The sequence below is a fragment of the Aquarana catesbeiana genome, linkage group LG10 (genome assembly GCF_042186555.1).
Source record: "Aquarana catesbeiana isolate 2022-GZ linkage group LG10, ASM4218655v1, whole genome shotgun sequence".
Classification (NCBI taxonomy): Eukaryota; Metazoa; Chordata; class Amphibia; order Anura; family Ranidae; genus Aquarana; species Aquarana catesbeiana.
This window is the reverse complement of record NC_133333.1, coordinates 28705825-28723958: the sequence shown is the minus strand read 5'-3', so window position 1 is coordinate 28723958 and position 18134 is coordinate 28705825.

Below are 18134 nucleotides of genomic sequence, written 5' to 3'. Positions count from 1 at the left end.
AGGGGTCATCTGGGTATATATCTATACTGTCCTGAAATTTTTGGGCCTCAAGAAATCAGATCAGTATATCAGGATTGATCAATTTTCAGATATATCCCATAGTTTGTAGACTCTGTAACTTTCCTACAGACTAAATAATATGCACTGATTTGGGTTATTTTCACCAAAGAAATGTAGCAGAATACATTTTGGCCTAAATTTTCGTTTTTTTTTTCATTTATTTATCAAAAAAAACAAAAACGCAGTGGTGATCAAATACCACCAACAGAAAGCTCTATTTTTGTGAATAAAATGATAATAATGTAGGTTGGGTACAGCGTTGCATGACCGCGCAATTGTCATTCAAAGTGCGACAGCTCTGAAAGCTGAAAATTGTCCTGGGCAGGAAGGGGGTGAAAGTGCCCGATATTGAAGTGGTTAAATACACTTTATAGGGATGAGTTGACACACCCCTACCTACCACATTCCGTTCTACCTGATTTGTTCCATGTACGTTGCTGTGCCTTCTGCTGGGTGCTGCAGACCAGGGTTGTGTGCATGAGTCATTGTATTGACTACAGAGACTACACATAGGTGCCCCGATGAGAACAAGGCGATCCCACTTGTGTCATCATCTACCTAAATCAAGGCTTGCCTATAACCCCGCTGACCCTGACCTCACAGGAATGTCACCTGAGAGATTCTCCGGGATTACTCATCACTTAGTGTTTCCTATGTATTCAGCGCACAATGCAGATTATCATATGTATGTTTAATTACTCAGATCCACCTGAAGGCTACAACCATACGTTGCAGGTGTGACTGTATACTAATGATATACTCATTAAATACATTTTTTATCTTGGGAGAGGAAAGGAAGGCAACGCTCTTGTTTTTTCAACAAAACAATATGTTTCAGGTATGTTAATGATGCGTAAATATCACAGCGAATCAATAAAACATTAAAAGAAGACAGGTGGCAAAGTCAAACTACAGTACTGGTGGGCTGTGCCGGGACAAAGTTCTATGCCGCGCAAGGTGAGGAGACAAAAGTGCCTCTATTCCACCCAGCTCTTTAATTTGGCACTAAAAAAAAAAAAAAAAAAAAAAAAAAGAGCTAAGGGAAGATAATAAGGGCTAAAAAAAAAAGTAATACATTTTAAGAAATAAAATACCAAACTAATAAATAATATAATACGTTATATTATATGATATTGAAGTTTTATAATTATATGTGTGTGAAGCTACAGCCAAGTAATGGAAAGTTTATTAAGCATTGGTGTAAATTACTATATATATATATATATATATATATATATATATATATATATATATATATATATATAAAGAAACTCTCTATATACAATCAGCGCAATCACATCTATCCTCATCCTCTATAATAAAATAAACAGTGTATCTACAGTTGTTGCTAGCTGTACACTGTAGAGTGATTTCATAACACTTATCTCAAAATTACAAATAAAGCCAGTGCAATAAATTACAAAGCTGATAGATAATAATAACAACACGTGAAAGTCCGATAGTGTTATATCAAAGTCTTCTGTGTTGTTTAGTAAATCAATCCGTTATATGTGAATAATAAAAGCAACACAATCCATGTTGGAAGAACAACAACATGTAATGTAAAGTTGCTTTATAATGTGAATGATATATATGCATTATACCTATCTATACCAGTAGGTGGCACTGCAGTATTATAGTGTGTATTCTCTGTGGTAATGTAATCACAGGATGTACCTTCTGTATCTAAGCATGTACTTGTATATTCCTGTTTCCTGTAAGACGTGATAAAGACATCATCCATGAAAGTAAAATATTCTCTGCATACAACAAGCTTCCAAGCGCATGATTCAATAACCTGCTAATAACACAGTCTGTAATTATCTATCTTTCTCTCCTCCAGTGCCTCGCGCTCCTCCACCCCAGGTGAAAAACCTGCTCACCTCAAATTTTATCTCGTACCTGGTTCTGGAGGCCAATGCAGAGAGGACTTTTCTTCCAGACCTCCCTGAGGGTTAAACAGGCGAGGTCAGGCCCAAAATAGCATGGATCGCCTGCTGGACTGCGTGGAGAAAGTTCCAGAGTACAGCTGGTGTGCTGGTGTGGAATCAGCAGACAGGTGGCACCCGTTAGATGTTGCAGGTCTAGGATAGTGCCAAGGCTGAAGCATGGTTGGAGGAAGCTAAGGTCAGGAGCCAGGTGGGTATTGGAGCACGCATGGTCAGGTGGACAGCCGGTGATTTTGGCTTGATAACATGCACACAAATTGACACAAAGGGGTTTGAATGGCTATTAAAGGTAACCATCCTCACCTGTGATTTGTTTTCTTGTAATTAGTGTGTGTGTATAAAAGGTCAATGAGTTTCTGGACTCCTGACAGACACTTGCATCTTTCATCCAGTGCTGCACTGACGTTTCTGAATTCTGAGTCATGGGGAAAGCAAAAGAATTGTCAAAGGATCTGTGGGAAAAGGTAGTTGAACTGTTCAAAACAGGAAAGGGATATAAAAAGATATCCAAGGAATTGAGAATGCCTATCAGCAGTGTTCAAACTCTAATCAAGAAGTGGAAAATTAGGGGTTCTGTTGAAACCAAACCACGATCAGGTAGACCAACTAAAATTTCAGCCACAGCTGCCAGGAAAATTGTTGGGGATGCAAAGAAAAACCCACAAACAACTTCAGGTGAAATACAGGACTCTCTGAAAACATGTGGTGTGGCTGTTTCAAGATGCACAATAAGGAGGCACTTGAAGAAAGATGGACGGCATGGTTGAGTCGCCAAAAGAAAGCCATTACTACGCAAATGCCACAAAGTATCCCACTTACAATACGCCAAACAGCACAGAGACAAGCCTCAAACCTTCTGGCACAAAGTCATTTGGAGTGATGAGACCAACATTTAGCTTTTTGGCCACAACCATAAACACTACATTTGGAGAGGCCTATGATGAAAGGTACACCATTCCTACTGTGAAACACGGAGGTGGATCGCTGATGTTTTGGGGATGTGTGAGCTACAAAGGTACAGGAAATTTGGTCAAAATTGATGGCAAGATGAATGCAGTATGTTATCAAATAATACTGGAGGAACATTTGCATTCATCAGCCAGGAAGCTGCGCATAGGACGTACTTAGACATTCCAATATGACAATAATCCAGAACACAAGGCCAAGTCGTCCTGTCATTGGCTACAGCAGAATAAAGTGAATGTTCTGGAGTGGCCATCTCAGTCTCCTGGTCTCAATATCATTGAGCCACTCTGGGGAGATCTCAAACGTGCAGTTCATGCAAGACAGCCCAAGAATTTACAGGAACTGGAGGCTTTTTGGCTAGAGGAATGGGCAGCTTTACCATCTGAGAAGATAAAGAGTCTCATCCACAAATACCACAAAAGACTTCAAGCTGTCATTGATGTTAAAGGGGGCAATACACGGTATTAAGAACTGGGGTGTGTAAACTTTTGATCAGGGTCATTTGGGTAGTTTCTGTTGTTATTATGATTTAAAAAGAGTAAACACACTTGAATGATCATAAATGGCTTCAGCCAAACACTAACCACGAGTGAAAGAAAAGTTTTTGTGGTATCAACATATTCTCTGAAAAATGGCCAAAAAATCATACATTCTGCCAGGGTATGTAAACTTATGAGCACAACTGTATATACAGTATATCACAAAAGTGAGCACACCCCTCAGCTAGCAAATTGAAGGATATGTAGTCCATAGTTTGAACCTTGGTTGGTTTGATAAAGAACGTGGTTAAACTGTTATCAGCAAAATGTGATTTGTATGTTTGCACTTGGTTTGACAAGTAACAGAGCAAATAAAATGAATAATGGACTACACATCCTTTAATTTGATATATGTTTTGCGGTGAGTATGGAGCCTGCTTGATCTGGTGGTCTGTTTGTCCAACTGATTTAGTGATTGGGCTGACATATATTTTAACTAAGCTATTTAAACCTGTGAGACAAATCATTTCTCTTCTATGGTGCACAACCAAGTCATAAAAAAAAAAAAACAGCTTTCATAGTATGTCCGTTAGGTGGCAGTGACTCATCGCTGTTTTTTTTCAGCTATTTTGTCCATGAAAGATTTTCCCTTCCGCTTATTCATGTTGAAGCTTCAGTCCAATAGTTCCCATTGCCTTCCATTCGTGAATATAGTAGATGTAAACCCAATCGCTAAAATCTCTTTGACAAGATCAAAAGTCATTTTCATTTATTATAATAAAATAGGCTTTTTTTTTTGTTAATGAAACAGCAAAAAAAGAAATAAACAAAACAGAAAAAAATGAAAACAAGTTTAAATAATAATGTTTAGAAAAATAGAAATAAAGAAAAAAATCTAAATAACACAACAAAAAGAACAAAAAAAATGAAAAAATAATAATAATAATGTAAGAAAAATGGAAATATAGGGAAAAAATAGAATGACACAAAAATTAAAAAAGAACAAAAACAGGAAAAAAAGTTTAAATATTAATAGAAAAATAGAAACAAAAAAAAAAAAAGGAAAAAAATAATGTTTAGAAAAATAGAAATAGAAATAAAGAAAAAAATCTAAATAACACAACAAAAAGAACAAAAAAAAAATGACAAAAATTAAAAATTATGTAAGAAAAATAGAAATATAGAAAAAAAATAGAATGACACAAGAATGAAAAATGAAAAGACAGGAAAAAAAGTTTAAATATTAATAGAAAAATAGAAACAAAAAAAAACTAGGAAAAAATAATAATTTTTGAAAAATAGAAATAAAGAAATAATTCTAAATAACACAACAAAAAGAACAAAAACTAATGAAAAAAATAATGTAAGAAAAATAGAAGTATAGAAAAAAATAAATAGAATGACACAAAAAAGAAAAAAGTTACTAATCTTTTGATGCACACATTTTCTTTCTTTTTTTTTTTTTCCTTTTTTTTCAAATACAGTATTTACAAGCATTTTTATTATTAATTACCAAATGGCTTGAGTAGCAGTTATACCAGTTAGAACATTTTTTTTTTAAAGCTAAACTCCAGGCAAATAGCTTACAAAACTGATGAAATATACACTCACCGGCCACTTTATTAGGTACACCTGTTCAATTTCTTGGTAACACAAATTGTTAAACAGCCAATCACATGGCAGCAACTCACTGCATTTAGGCATCTAGACGTGGTAAAGACGACTTGCTGAAATTCAAACCGAGCATCAGAATGGGGAAGAAAGGGGATTTAAGTGAGCCAAATTCTGCTATGCAGGAAGACGGATCTCTGTGCTATCCCAGGCAGCCCATCCCCCATACAGTTAGTAAACACACCCACGGAACACAAGTAACCCCTTGATCGCCCCTGATGTTAACCCCTTCACTGACAGTGTCATTAGTACAGTAACAGTGCATATTTTGAGCACTGATCACTGTAATAATGTCACTGGTTCCCAAAAAAGTGTCAAAAATGTCAGTTAGGTGTTCGATCTGTCTGCCGCAATTACTAGTAAAAAATAAATAAATAATAAAAATGCCATAAACCTGTTCCCTATTTTGTAGACGTGATAACTTTTGCGTAAACCAATCAATATACAGTAAAATCTCAGATTGGGAGTAACGCGTTTTACGAGCGTTTCGCAATACGAGCTGCTTTTATAAAAAAAAAATCCTGACTTTGATTTGCGAGTGTTGTCTCGCAAGACGAGCAGGATTCAAGCCTCAGGGATGTGCAGTACTGCATTTGGCCAGAGGTGGGGGGGAGCGCCGGTGACGCTCTGAGACACAGAGAGCCACTCGGAGACACTCAGAAACACTCTGTTCCCAATCGTCTCCAAGTGTCTCCAAACATCTCCGAGTGTTTCTGAGTGTCTCCGGCGCCCCCCACTTGTGGTACTGCATACACTAGCAGTGACACTGGAACAAATTATCTGAGTTTCCATTGACTCCTATGGGGAAACTCGCTTTGATATACGAGTGCTTTGGATTACAAGTAGGGATGAGCTTTATGTTTGGGTCGAACATGAGTTTGACTCGAACATTGGCTGTTCGCCCGTTCGCCACACAGCGAACAATTTGGGGTGTTCGCGGCAAATTCGAAAGCCGCGAAAACCCTTTAAAAGTCTATGGGAGAACGTAAAAGTGCTAATTTGAAAGGCTTATATGCAAGTTATTGTCATAAAAAGTGTTTGGAGACCTGGGTCCTGCCCCAGGGGACATGTATTAATAAAAAAAAAAGTTTTAAAAACGGCCGTTTTTTCGGGAGCAGTGATTTTAATAATGCTTAAAGTGAAACAATGAAAGTGTAATATCCCTTTAAATTTCGTACCTGGGGGTTGTCTATAGTATGCCTGTAAAGGGGCGCATGTTTCCTGTATTTAGAAGAGTCTGACAGCAAAATGACATTTCAAAGGAAAAAAAAGTCATTTAAAACTACTCGCGGCTATAATGAATTGTCGGTCCGACAATACACATAAAAGTCATTGAAAAAAATGGCATGGGAATTCCCCACAATCCATTACCAGGCCCCTTGGGTCTGGTATGAATATTAAGGGGAACCCCAAACCAAAATAAAAAAAAAAATTGCATGGGGGTCCCCCCTAATTCCATACCAGGCCCTTCAGGTCTGGTATGGATTTTAAGGGGAACCCCGTGCCAAAATTTTTTTAAAAATGGGGTGGGGGTCCCCCCAAAAATCCATACCAGACCCTTATCTGAGCACGCAACCTGGCAGGCCGCAGGAAAAGAGGGGGGACGAGAGAGCGTACCAGGCCACATGCCCTCAACATGGGGAGGGTGTGGTAGTGGTCCCCCCAAAGCACTTTGTCCCCATGTTGATGGGGACAAGGGCCTCATCCCCACAACCCTTGCCCGGTGGTTGTGGGGGTCTGCGGGCGGGGGGCTTATGGGAATCTGGAAGCCCCCTTTAACAAAGGAACCCCCAGATCCTGGCCCTCCCCTGTTTGAATTGGTAATGGGGTGCAAATGTACCCCTTCCATTTCACAAAAAAAGTGTCAAAAATTTTAAAAAAGACAAGAGACAGTTTTTGACAATTCCTTTATTAATGTCTTCCTCTTTCCTCGCTTCTTCTTCCATCCTCTTCTGGTCTTCCTTCGGTTTTCTTCTTCTTCCTCCATCTTGTTCTTCCCCCGCTTCTTCCTCTGTCTTTCTCTGCTTCTTCCTTCTCTTTTTTTTTTTTTACCAAAAATATGTAGTAGAATACATTTTGGACTAAATTGATGAAGAAATTAGATTTTATTACGTTTTTATACTGCGTATGTTTTATAGAAGAAAGTAATTAATGTTGTTTCTTTTTTCAAAATTGTTGGTCTTTTTTTGTTTATAGCGAAAAAAATTAAAACCGCAGAGGTGATCAAATACCACCAAAAGAAAGCCCAAAAGGACATCAATTATTTGGGTAGAGTGTCGCACGACCGCGCAATTGCCAGCTAAAGTAACGCAGTGCCGCATCGCAAAAAATCTCTTGGTCATGAAGTGAAGTGTATACCTAATAAAGTGTCTGATGAGTGTATATATATATATATATATATATATATATATATATATATATATATATGTATTTATTTATTTTCATAGGGTAGAAGCAGGCTAGAAACTATCGGATATTTATTTCTGGCTGTGTCCCCTCTCCATTGTCACCAAGACGGAAAATTATGGAAAATCCCAAATGTTCTAAGTACCTAATAAAGTGCCTGGTCAGTATATACAGTATATGAGGATTTGTATTTCTGCCCACCCAGCCCTCATATTTGCACAGCTCAGCCCTTTCTAGTAGTGGAGGGGGACCTGATTTCTCTCTGATGCAGTTTGATTTTCATTGACAGGTCCTCCTCTCACCTCCCACTCTGTGATTGGACAGTGAAAGAAGAAGCAGCTCCCTGAAAAACTCATCACTCTGTCAATCTGCACTCTCCTCCTATCAGCATGCTCCTTGCACTGCATCTTATTGGCTACTTGTGTTGCTTCTACCTCCCCCCACTCGGTGCTTTGCTATGCAGGCACTGCAAAATAGACATGTGCGGTTCGTTTCGTTCCGAATTTATATTCGGACGAATTTTCGTTATTCGGAGGTTTGGATGTATCCGAATACCCAAATTACAATATTAACGAATGTTATCAAATGCTCCGAATAACCAAATGAAATTTGTCCGAATTCCGGAAATTCGCACTGAAATTTGAATGGAATGTTACATTGAACTCCAGTCGAATTCTCACTACGCATATTACTGAAATCAAAGACTGTGTTATTAGAGGACCATTTATAAATAAGGCTGCCTTATTTATTCTACATTGGAATAAAAAAAAAAAATCTAAAGTTTTCGATTTGACCGATTCAAAATGTATCTATTCGAATGTTTTGAATAGAAATAGAAAAAAATGTGAAAAATTCCGAATACAGTAAAACCTCGGATTGCGAGTAGCGCGGTTTACGAGCGTTTCGCAATATGTGCTTTTGTTTTTTTTTTCTTTAAACCCTGACTCATTTTGCGAGTGTTGTCAAGCAGGATTCAAGTCTCTGGGGTGTGCAGTACTGCATGTGGCCAGAGGTGGGGGGGCGCCGGAGACACTCAGAGATGCTCGGAGATGCTCAGAGACGTTCAGAAACACTCGGAGACACTCAGAGAAGCTCGGAGGTGCTCGGAGACACTCGGAAACTCTTGGAGATGCTCGGAGACGCTCGGAAACTCTCGTAGACAACTCAGAGATGCTCAGAGACACTCAGAGACGCTCGGAGGTGCTCGGGGACGCTTGGAAACTCTCGGAGACAACTCAGAGATGCTCAGAGACGCTCGGACACAATCGGAGACACTCAGAGACGCTCGGAGGTGCTCAGAGACGCTCAGAAACTCTCACAGACAACTCAGAGATGCTCAGAGACGTTCGGAAACACTCGGAGACACTCAGAGACGCTCGGAGGTGCTCGGAGACGCTGGGAAACTCTTGGAGATGCTCGGAGACGCTCAGAGACGCTCGGAAACACTTGCAGACAACTCGGAGATGCTCTGAGACACTCAGAGACACTCAGAGATGCTCAGAGACGCTCGGAAACTCTTGCAGACAACTCAGAGATGCTCGGAAACGCTCGGAGAAGCTCAGAAACTCTCGCAGACAACTCGGAGATGCTCGAGGACACTCAGAGACGCTCGGAGATGCTTGGAAACACTCGGAGACACTCAGAGATGTTTGAAGATGATCGGAGACGCTCGGAAACCCTCGGAGACACTCAGAGATGCTTGGAGATGCTCGTAGACGCTCAGAAACTCTCGCAGACAACTCAGAGATGCTCAGAGACGCTCAGAGACGCTCGGAGATGCTCGGAGACGCTCGGAAACTCTCGGAGACAATTTAGAGATGCTCAGAGACGTTCAGAAACACTCGGAGACACTCATAGACGCACGGAGGTGCTTGGAGACACTCGGAAACTCTTGGAGATGCTCGGAGATGCTCAGAGACGCTCGGAAACTCTCGCAGACAACTCTGAGATGCTCAGAGACACTCAGAGACACTCAGAGATGCTCGGAGACGCTCAGAAACTCTCTGAGACAACTCAGAGATGCTCAGAGACGTTCGGAAACACTCGGAGATACTCAGAGACGCTTGGAAACTCTTGGAGATGCTCGGAGACACTCAGAGACGCTCGGAAACTCTCGCAGACAACTCAGAGATGCTCAGAGACACTCAGAGATGCTCAGAGATGCTCGGAGACGCTCAGAAACTCTCGGAGACAACTCAGAGATGCTCGGAGACGCTCAGAGATGCTCGGAAACTCTTGCAGACAACTCAGAGATGCTAGGAAACGCTCGGAGAAGATCAGAAACTCTCGCAGACAACTCGGAGATGCTCGGAGACACTCAGAGACGCTCGGAGACACTCGGAGACACTCAGAGACGCTCGAGGATGATCGGAGATGCTCGGAAACTCTCAGAGACGCTCAGAGATCCTCGGAGACGCTAGGAAACTCTCAGAGATGCTCGGAGATGCTCGGAAACTCTCGGAGACGGTCTGAGACACTCAGAGACACTCCGAGTGTCTCCAGCGCCCCCTCCCCACCTCTGGCCACATGCAGTACTGCATACACTAGCAGTGACACTGGAACAAATTATCTGAGTTTCCATTGATTCCTATGGGGAAACTCGCTTTGATATACGAGTGCTTTGGATTACAAGCATTCTTCTGGAACAAATTATGCTCGTAATCCAAGGTACTACTGTATGAATGGGACGAATCAACCAAATTTAACAAAACCAAATAACTAGATTAACGAATCAAAACAAAACAAATTTTTTTGTCATGCACATGTCTACTGCAAAAAGTTGATACCAAATTCAGGGACTTACACTGCTTGCATTAAAAAAAAAATCAATTGAATGATTTATTAATGATTATAGAGCTGCATTAATGTTTGTCCTTTATTTGTCCTGCTCGGCTCAAATAAATGTGGTTGTAGGCAGTAGTACACCATGTATCCTATGTGAAGTGTTCCTGAGTATTTCCCGAGGCTGTTACTAAAAAAGAAAACGGTATGAATAATATTTGGGGTTTTTTTATGATCACATTTACATCACTAAAAGCATTCTTAACATTTCAAACATTTAACGGTTAATATAATAATGTAGTGCAAAGTGGATTATGTGCACTAGACCTCAACCTTGCATGAAAAAAACTGAAAAATCGACGAAAACTCGTGAAATTCAACTTGTAAAATAGATCTAAACCCTAACTGGGTGAAATCAAAAATGTATATATGAAAAAAAATTATAAAAAGGATTTGTAAATAAAAAATAATTACTTTTATCAAGGGGTTTAATGAGCTGCACTTAAAATATCACTTGGATAAAATATTGCAAACAGAAAAGAGAGCCAATCCTATGGCAAGATTTGACAAAGCATTTGCAGAGCTTTCAGCGAGATTTGTTGACGTTTTTAAAGTACCATTCAGCTCCAGTTTGTAAATGTTGAACACAGATCCTAATGGGAGTGCTGATTGCCACGTTAGGCAAGCTGCTAGCAGGCTTCAGCTTGTTGAAAGCCTACTGAAGCCTGATTGGAGGAGAGAAGGGTTAAAGGGCCACAGGGCCCTAATTCGGACTTTACAGGCAAGATGGACAATGATATAGTACAAAAATATATTTTATTAACAATAAGTCGTATCAAACAGGTAAAAAAGAATCAAAAACATATGATAGGCATATGATAGTAATGAGTATCTAGTGTAAACAAGAAAGTTGACACCAAATAAACGGCAATGAGCCCCTGTGCATCAACGTGTTTCACAGTTCTGCTTCGTCAGGACACAGGGGTAGTTACATAGTTACATACATAGTTAGTAAGGTTGAATAAAGACACCAGTCCATCAAGTTCAAACCAAGTGAGTGTGGGTGCGTGTCTACAATTATCCCTATTTTTATTTAAGGTACCCATATAGCGCTGTGTCAATTTTTACGCAGCGCTCCACACATATATCGCACACTCACATTGGTCCCTACCCTCCAGGAGCCCACAATCCAAGGTCCCTAACATTCATATACTAAGGCCAATTTTTGGACAGAAGCCAGTTAACCTACCTACCAGCATGTCTTTGGAGTGTGGGAGGAAACCCACGCAGGCACAGGGAGAACATGCAAACTCCAGGCAGGTAATGTCGTGGTTGGGATTTGAACCAGCGACCCTTCTTACTGCTAGGTGAGAGTGCTACCCACTACACCACTGTGCTGCCCACAGCACAGTTGGAAGGAACAGGTCTCACTATCAAAGATAAAATAAATCCATCAGACATTGAATATATTTTTGTACTATATCATTGTCCATCTTGCCAGTAAAGTCCGAATTAGGACCCTGTGGCCCTTTACCCCTTCTCTCCTCCAATCAATATTATACGGATGTGGCTTTAGGAGTGTTATTTCAATTTTTGCCTACTGAAGCCTGCTAGCAGCTTGCTTAACAACTTCAATACCAGGCACTTAGACACCTTCCCGCCCAGGCCAATTTTCAGCTTTCAGCGCTGTCGCAATTTGAATGACAATTGCGCGGTCATGCTACACTGTACTCAAACAATTTTTCTATCATTTTGTTCCCACAAATAGAGCTTTCTTTTGGTGGTATTTGATCACCTCTGCGGTTTTTATTTTTTGCGCAACAAAAAAAAAAAGACCGAAACTTTTGAAAAAAACACGTTTTTCTTTGTTTATGTTAAAAATTTTTGTAAATAAGTATGTTTTCTTCTTCAGTGATGGGCACTGATATGGCTGCACTGACGGGCACTAAAACGGTGGCACTGATGGGCACTGATGAGGTGGCACCAATGAGGTGGCACTGATGAGGTGGCACTGATGGGCACTGATGATGGGTACTGATAGGCGGCACTGATGGGCACTGATAGGTGGCACTGATGAGCACTGATAGGTGGCACTGGTGTGCGGCACTGATGGGCACTTATAGGTGGCACCGATGGGCACTCATAGGCAGCAGTGATGGGCACTCGTAGGTGGCATTGATGGGTACTTATGGGTGGCACTGATGGGTACTTATGGGTGGCACTGATAGGTGGCACGGATGGGCACTGATGGGCACTGATAGGTGGGCACTGATGGGCATGGATGGGCACTGACAGGTGGCACTGTTGGACACTGATGGGTGGCACTGATGACACTGATTGGTGGCACTGATGCCCCTAAGGGTGGGCACTGATTGGCACAGATTGGGCACAGACTGGGCACATGTGGATGGCCATGGGGTACATACCTGGCCATCCACATGTTGCCCCCTTCCTTGGTGGTCCTAGTGGTGATCCCTGGTGGTCCAGTGTGGTCATCTGAGGGGGAGCTGCACTGATAATCAATCAGCGCAGACCCCCCCCTGTCAGGAGAGCCATCGATCGACTCTCCTCTATTCGCGTCTGTCAGACACGAGTGAGGAAAAGCCGATCAATGGCTCTTGCTATTGACATCGTGATCAGCTGTGATTGGACACAGCTGATCACGTGGTAAAGAGCCTCCGCCGGAAGGCTCTTTACCTATTGGGAAGAATGTTCCTTATATTTGCGGTCATTTGGGAAGAATCTCCCCCTACAGATATCTAAAAAGGTGTTTTTTTGTGTCAGTAGTTACTTATTTGAGAGGCAGACGTTTCTCTTTGCTCAAGGAACCCCTAATAACCTTTGTAGGAACCCTAGGGTTCCATGGAGCCCTGGTTGGGAAAGGCTGACCTAGAGCAAGCTCGAATCATGAGTTCTAAGTACCCATGGAAATTTAGACCATACATATTTGTTGAGATATCCCCTTAAATGCAGAAAGGGATGATTTCGAGAAATTTGGAATTCAAAGTTGTTAGAATTGTTACATAAGATTCCTTCTGTCTCGATACCAGCTTCTCAAAAAGTAACTCCTAGCTTTTCCAAGACACTTCTTCAGGTTTACTGTTTGTTAGACCAAGAAGTGGCCTGGACATGGTGGGCGTGGTGGATGTGGTGGACGCAGTGTTTTGTCTATGGCAAAGGCTACCAAGAAACCAGAGAAAATTTGTCACCATTAGCCGTCTTCACCAACAATGCACTCACCTTCTCACAATAGGACGTTCCTATTCTGCAAACATTCCCCGGAGTGATTAATGTCTCACCCAAGATATGACGAAAATAGAATTCTCTCTTTATTCAGTGAAAGTTTAATCTGGGCTTAATCCAAGCCCTGATTGAATAATACACTCAGATGTTGTAACAAAATAATTATCCTTTAGTGTCATAATTATTCAGAAATGAATGTTAAACATAAACCTGGCTTCCATGTAAATAGCAGGGTTGTGATTGTGTTCTGTGGTAAAGAGTGTATTTGTATTTTGGTGATAAACTAGCAACGGGTTGTATAGTGAAGAGCTGAGATTTCTAGAACTTTACGCCAAAACCGCACCTGCAACTTATTTCTGCCCACGGCCCTAAATTAAAGTGTATGTCAAGCCAAAAGTTTTTTGTTTTTTTTTTCTTCTAGTCCCAGATAGAGTGGGGAAGGATTAGAACACCTGTCAGGTTTTTACTGCTGATAAATAAATCTAGATCAGATACTGGTTTATTCCAAAGGTGAATGGTTTACAAAAACCAACCTGTTTTGGGGGCTGCACTCTACCCCCTTCATCGGGGCTGAAAATGAAAGTAAAAATGAAAAAATAATAAATATCATTACTACACTTCAGTGCAATCAACAAAAAATGTAAATAAAAAACCTGTAAGGACGTAATAAAAATAGAAGTAAACTAGATAGATGATAATAAAATAATAATAATTGTGCAAATCTAATAATATTGCTAACATTAATGATACTGGCAGTATTGGAGGTAATAAAAAATATTATTTATAATCACACTATCAACAGTAATAATACAATGTATTTCATTTATAATGTTTTATATTGTTTATAAAACATTATAAATGAAATATATTGTATTATTACTGTTGATAGTGTGATTATAAATAATAGTTATAATAATAGATAGATAGATAGATAGATAGATAGATAGATAGATAGATAGATAGATAGATAGATAGATAGATAGATAGATAGATAGATAGATAGATAGAGTATCTCACGTAAGTGAGTACACCCCTCACATTTTTTGTAAATATTTTATTATCGGTATATCTTTTCATGTTACAACACTGAAGAAATGACAATGTATATATATATATATATATATATATATATATATATATATATATATATATATATATATAGTGGGGACGGAAAGTATTCAGACCCCCTTAAATTTTTCACCCTTTGTTATATTGCAACCATTTGCTAAAATCATTTAAGTTCATTTTTTTCCTCATTAATGTACACACAGCACCCCATATTGACAGAAAAACACAGAATAGTTGACATTTTTGCAGATTTATTAAAAAAGAAAAACTGAAATATCACATGGTCTTGAGTATTCAGACCCTTTGCTGTGACATTCATATATTTAACTCAGGTGCTGTCCATTTTTTCTGATCATCCTTGGGATGGTTCTACACCTTCATTTGAGTCCAGCTGTGTTTGATTATACTGATTGGACTTGATTAGGAAAGCCACACACCTGTCTCTATAAGACCTTACAGCTCACAGTGCATGTCAGAGCAAATGAGAATCATGAGGTCAAAGGAACTGCCTGAAGAGCTCAGAGACAGAATTGTGGCAAGGCACAGATCTAGCCAAGGTTACAAACAATTTCTGCTGCACTTAAGGTTCCTAAGAGCACAGTGGCCTCCATAATCCTTAAATGGAAGACTTTTGGGACGACCAGAACCCTTCCTAGAGCTGGCCATCTGGCCAAACTGAGCTATCGGGGGAGAAGAGCCTTGGTGAGAGAGGTAAAGAAGAACCCAAAGATCACTGTGGCTGAGCTCCAGAGATACAGTCGGGAGATGGGAGAAAGTTGTAGAAAGTCAACCATCACTGCAGCCCTCCACCAGTCGGGGCTTTATGACAGAGTGGCCCGACGGAAGCCTCTCCTTAGTGCAAGACACATGAAAGCCCGCATGGAGTTTGCTAAAAAAACAGCTGAAGTACTCCAAGATGGTGAGAAATAAGATTCCCTGGTCTGATGAGCCCAAGATAGAACTTTTTGGCCTTAATTCTAAGTGGTATGTGTGGAGAAAACCAGGCACTGCTCATCACCTGTCCAATACAGTCCCAACAGTGAAGCATGGTGGTGACAGCATCATGCTGTGGGGGTGTTTTTTAGCTGCAGGGACAGGATGACTGGTTGCAATCGAGGGGAAGATGAATTCGGCCAAGTACAGGAATATCCTGGACGAAAACCTTCTCCAGAGTGCTCAGGACCTCAGACTGAGCCGAAGGTTTACCTTCCAATAAGACAATGACCCTAAGCACACAGCTAAAATAACGAAGGAGTGGCTTCACAACAACTCCGTTACTCTTCTTGAATGGCCCAGCCAGAGCCCTGACTTAAACCCAATTGAGCATCTCTGGAGAGACCTAAAAATGGCCGTCCACCAATGTTTACCATCCAACCTGACAGAACTGGAGAGGATCTGCAAGGAGGAATGGCAGAGGATCCCCAAATCCAGGTGTGAAAAACTTGTTGCATCTTTCCCAAAATGATTCATGGCTGTATTAGATCAAAAGGGTGCTTCTACTAAATACAAGAGCAAAGGGTCTGAATACTTAGGACCATGTGATATTTTAGTTTTTCTTTTTTAATAAATCTGCAAAAATGTCAACTATTCAGTGTTTTCTGTCAATATGGGGTGCTGTGTGTACATTAATGAGGAAAAAAAATGAACTTAAATGATTTTAGCAAATGGCTGCAATATAACAAAGAGTGAAACATTTAAGGGGGTCTGAATACTTTCCGTCCCCACTGAGTACATCCCTCACATTTTTGTAAATATTTTATTATATCTTTTCATGTGACAACACTGAAGAAGTGACACTTTGCTACAATGTAAAGTAGTGAGTGTACAGCTTGTATAACTGTAAATTTGCTGTCCCCTCAAAATAACTCAACACACAGCCATTAATGTCTAAACCGCTGGCAACAAAAGTGAGTACACCCCTAAGTAAAAAATGTCCAAATTGGGCCCAATTAGCCATTTTCTCTCCCCAGGTGTCATGTGACTCTTTAGTGTTAGAATTTCTCAGGTGTGAATGGGGAGCAGGTGTGTTAAATTTGGTGTTATCTCTCTCACTCTCTCATACTGGTCACTGGAAGTTCAACATGGCACCTCTTGGCAAATAACTCTCTGAGGATCTGAAAAAAAGTATTGTTGCTCTACATAAAGATGGCCTAGGCTATAAGAAGGTTTCCAAGACCCTGAAACTGAGCTGCAGCACGGTGACCAAGACCATACAGTGGTTTAACAGGACAGGTTCCACTCAGAACAGGCCTCGCCATGGTCGACCAAAGAAGTTGAGTGCCTGTCCTCAGCGTCATATCCAGAGGTTGCCTTTGGGAAATAAATGTATGAGTGCTGCCAGCATTGCTGCAGAGGTTGTGGGGGTCAGCCTGTCAGTGTGCAAACCATACACCGCACACTGCATCAAATTGGTCTGCATGGCTGTCGTCCCAGATGGAAGCCTCTTCTAAAGATATAAACAAAAATGTGAGGGGTGTACTCACTTTTGTTTAAGATACTGTGTATATATATATATATATATATATATATATATATATATATATATATATATATATATATATATATATATACCGGTATATATATATATATATATATATATATGTATATATATATATATATATATATATATATATATATAAAATAGGCGTATAAAGTACACAATAATATAACAATGTATAAAAAGTGATACTACTAATCATCAAAAATGCAATTCCCCAAATTCCCCAGATAATTAAATACATTGGTAAGCTATACGAAATATGTCTCACGCTGGATATAAATTTTTGATGTACCTGAAAAGTATTATATAATAATAACATGCAATGAAATATTGTAATGAAGTAATGAAGATAAAATAATGAAGATAAAGGGTAAAGGCTTTTTTTTTTTACTGCTCCCCAGAGAGATTTAATTGTACTCCCTGTCCTGCTGACAACTGTTTCACTAGATACACATTTCTCTCTGCTCTAACTAGTCTACTCTAGCTATGGTTCCCACTCATCCCAGAGCACATGCCCAAGAGTAGTCCCCCATTGCTACAGAAAGATAAGAGTCCACGTCAGGTTCCTTTTGAAAGTATAATATATTTATTGAAGGTGGGTGGTACATGTATTTATGAAGAGAGACCTGTGCCCATACAGAAGGTAGGTGTTTTGGCATGCCTACAAGTCTTACCTCCCCAATTTTGAAATAGTCCTAGTGCTCACCCTAAGGGGGGGGGGGGGCTCCCTTTGAGCTGGCACCACATTACATCATCCCTGCTGGTGAAGTCCAGACCAAAAAAAAGTCCGCTATTTCCAATACGTTGACTGGTTTTCCAACAAACAACCCAGGGAGCTGCCCCAATTTTCTATAACCCATGATCCCAATTGGCGAGTGCCAGAAGGCCAATAACCCATGATCGAAATTGGCGAGTGCCAGAAGGCCAAGGTCTACTCCCGTTAACTTACACAGCAGAGAAAAGCTAGGACATTTGCAGGGACCCACATTTTTAGAGATAACCATAAAGACC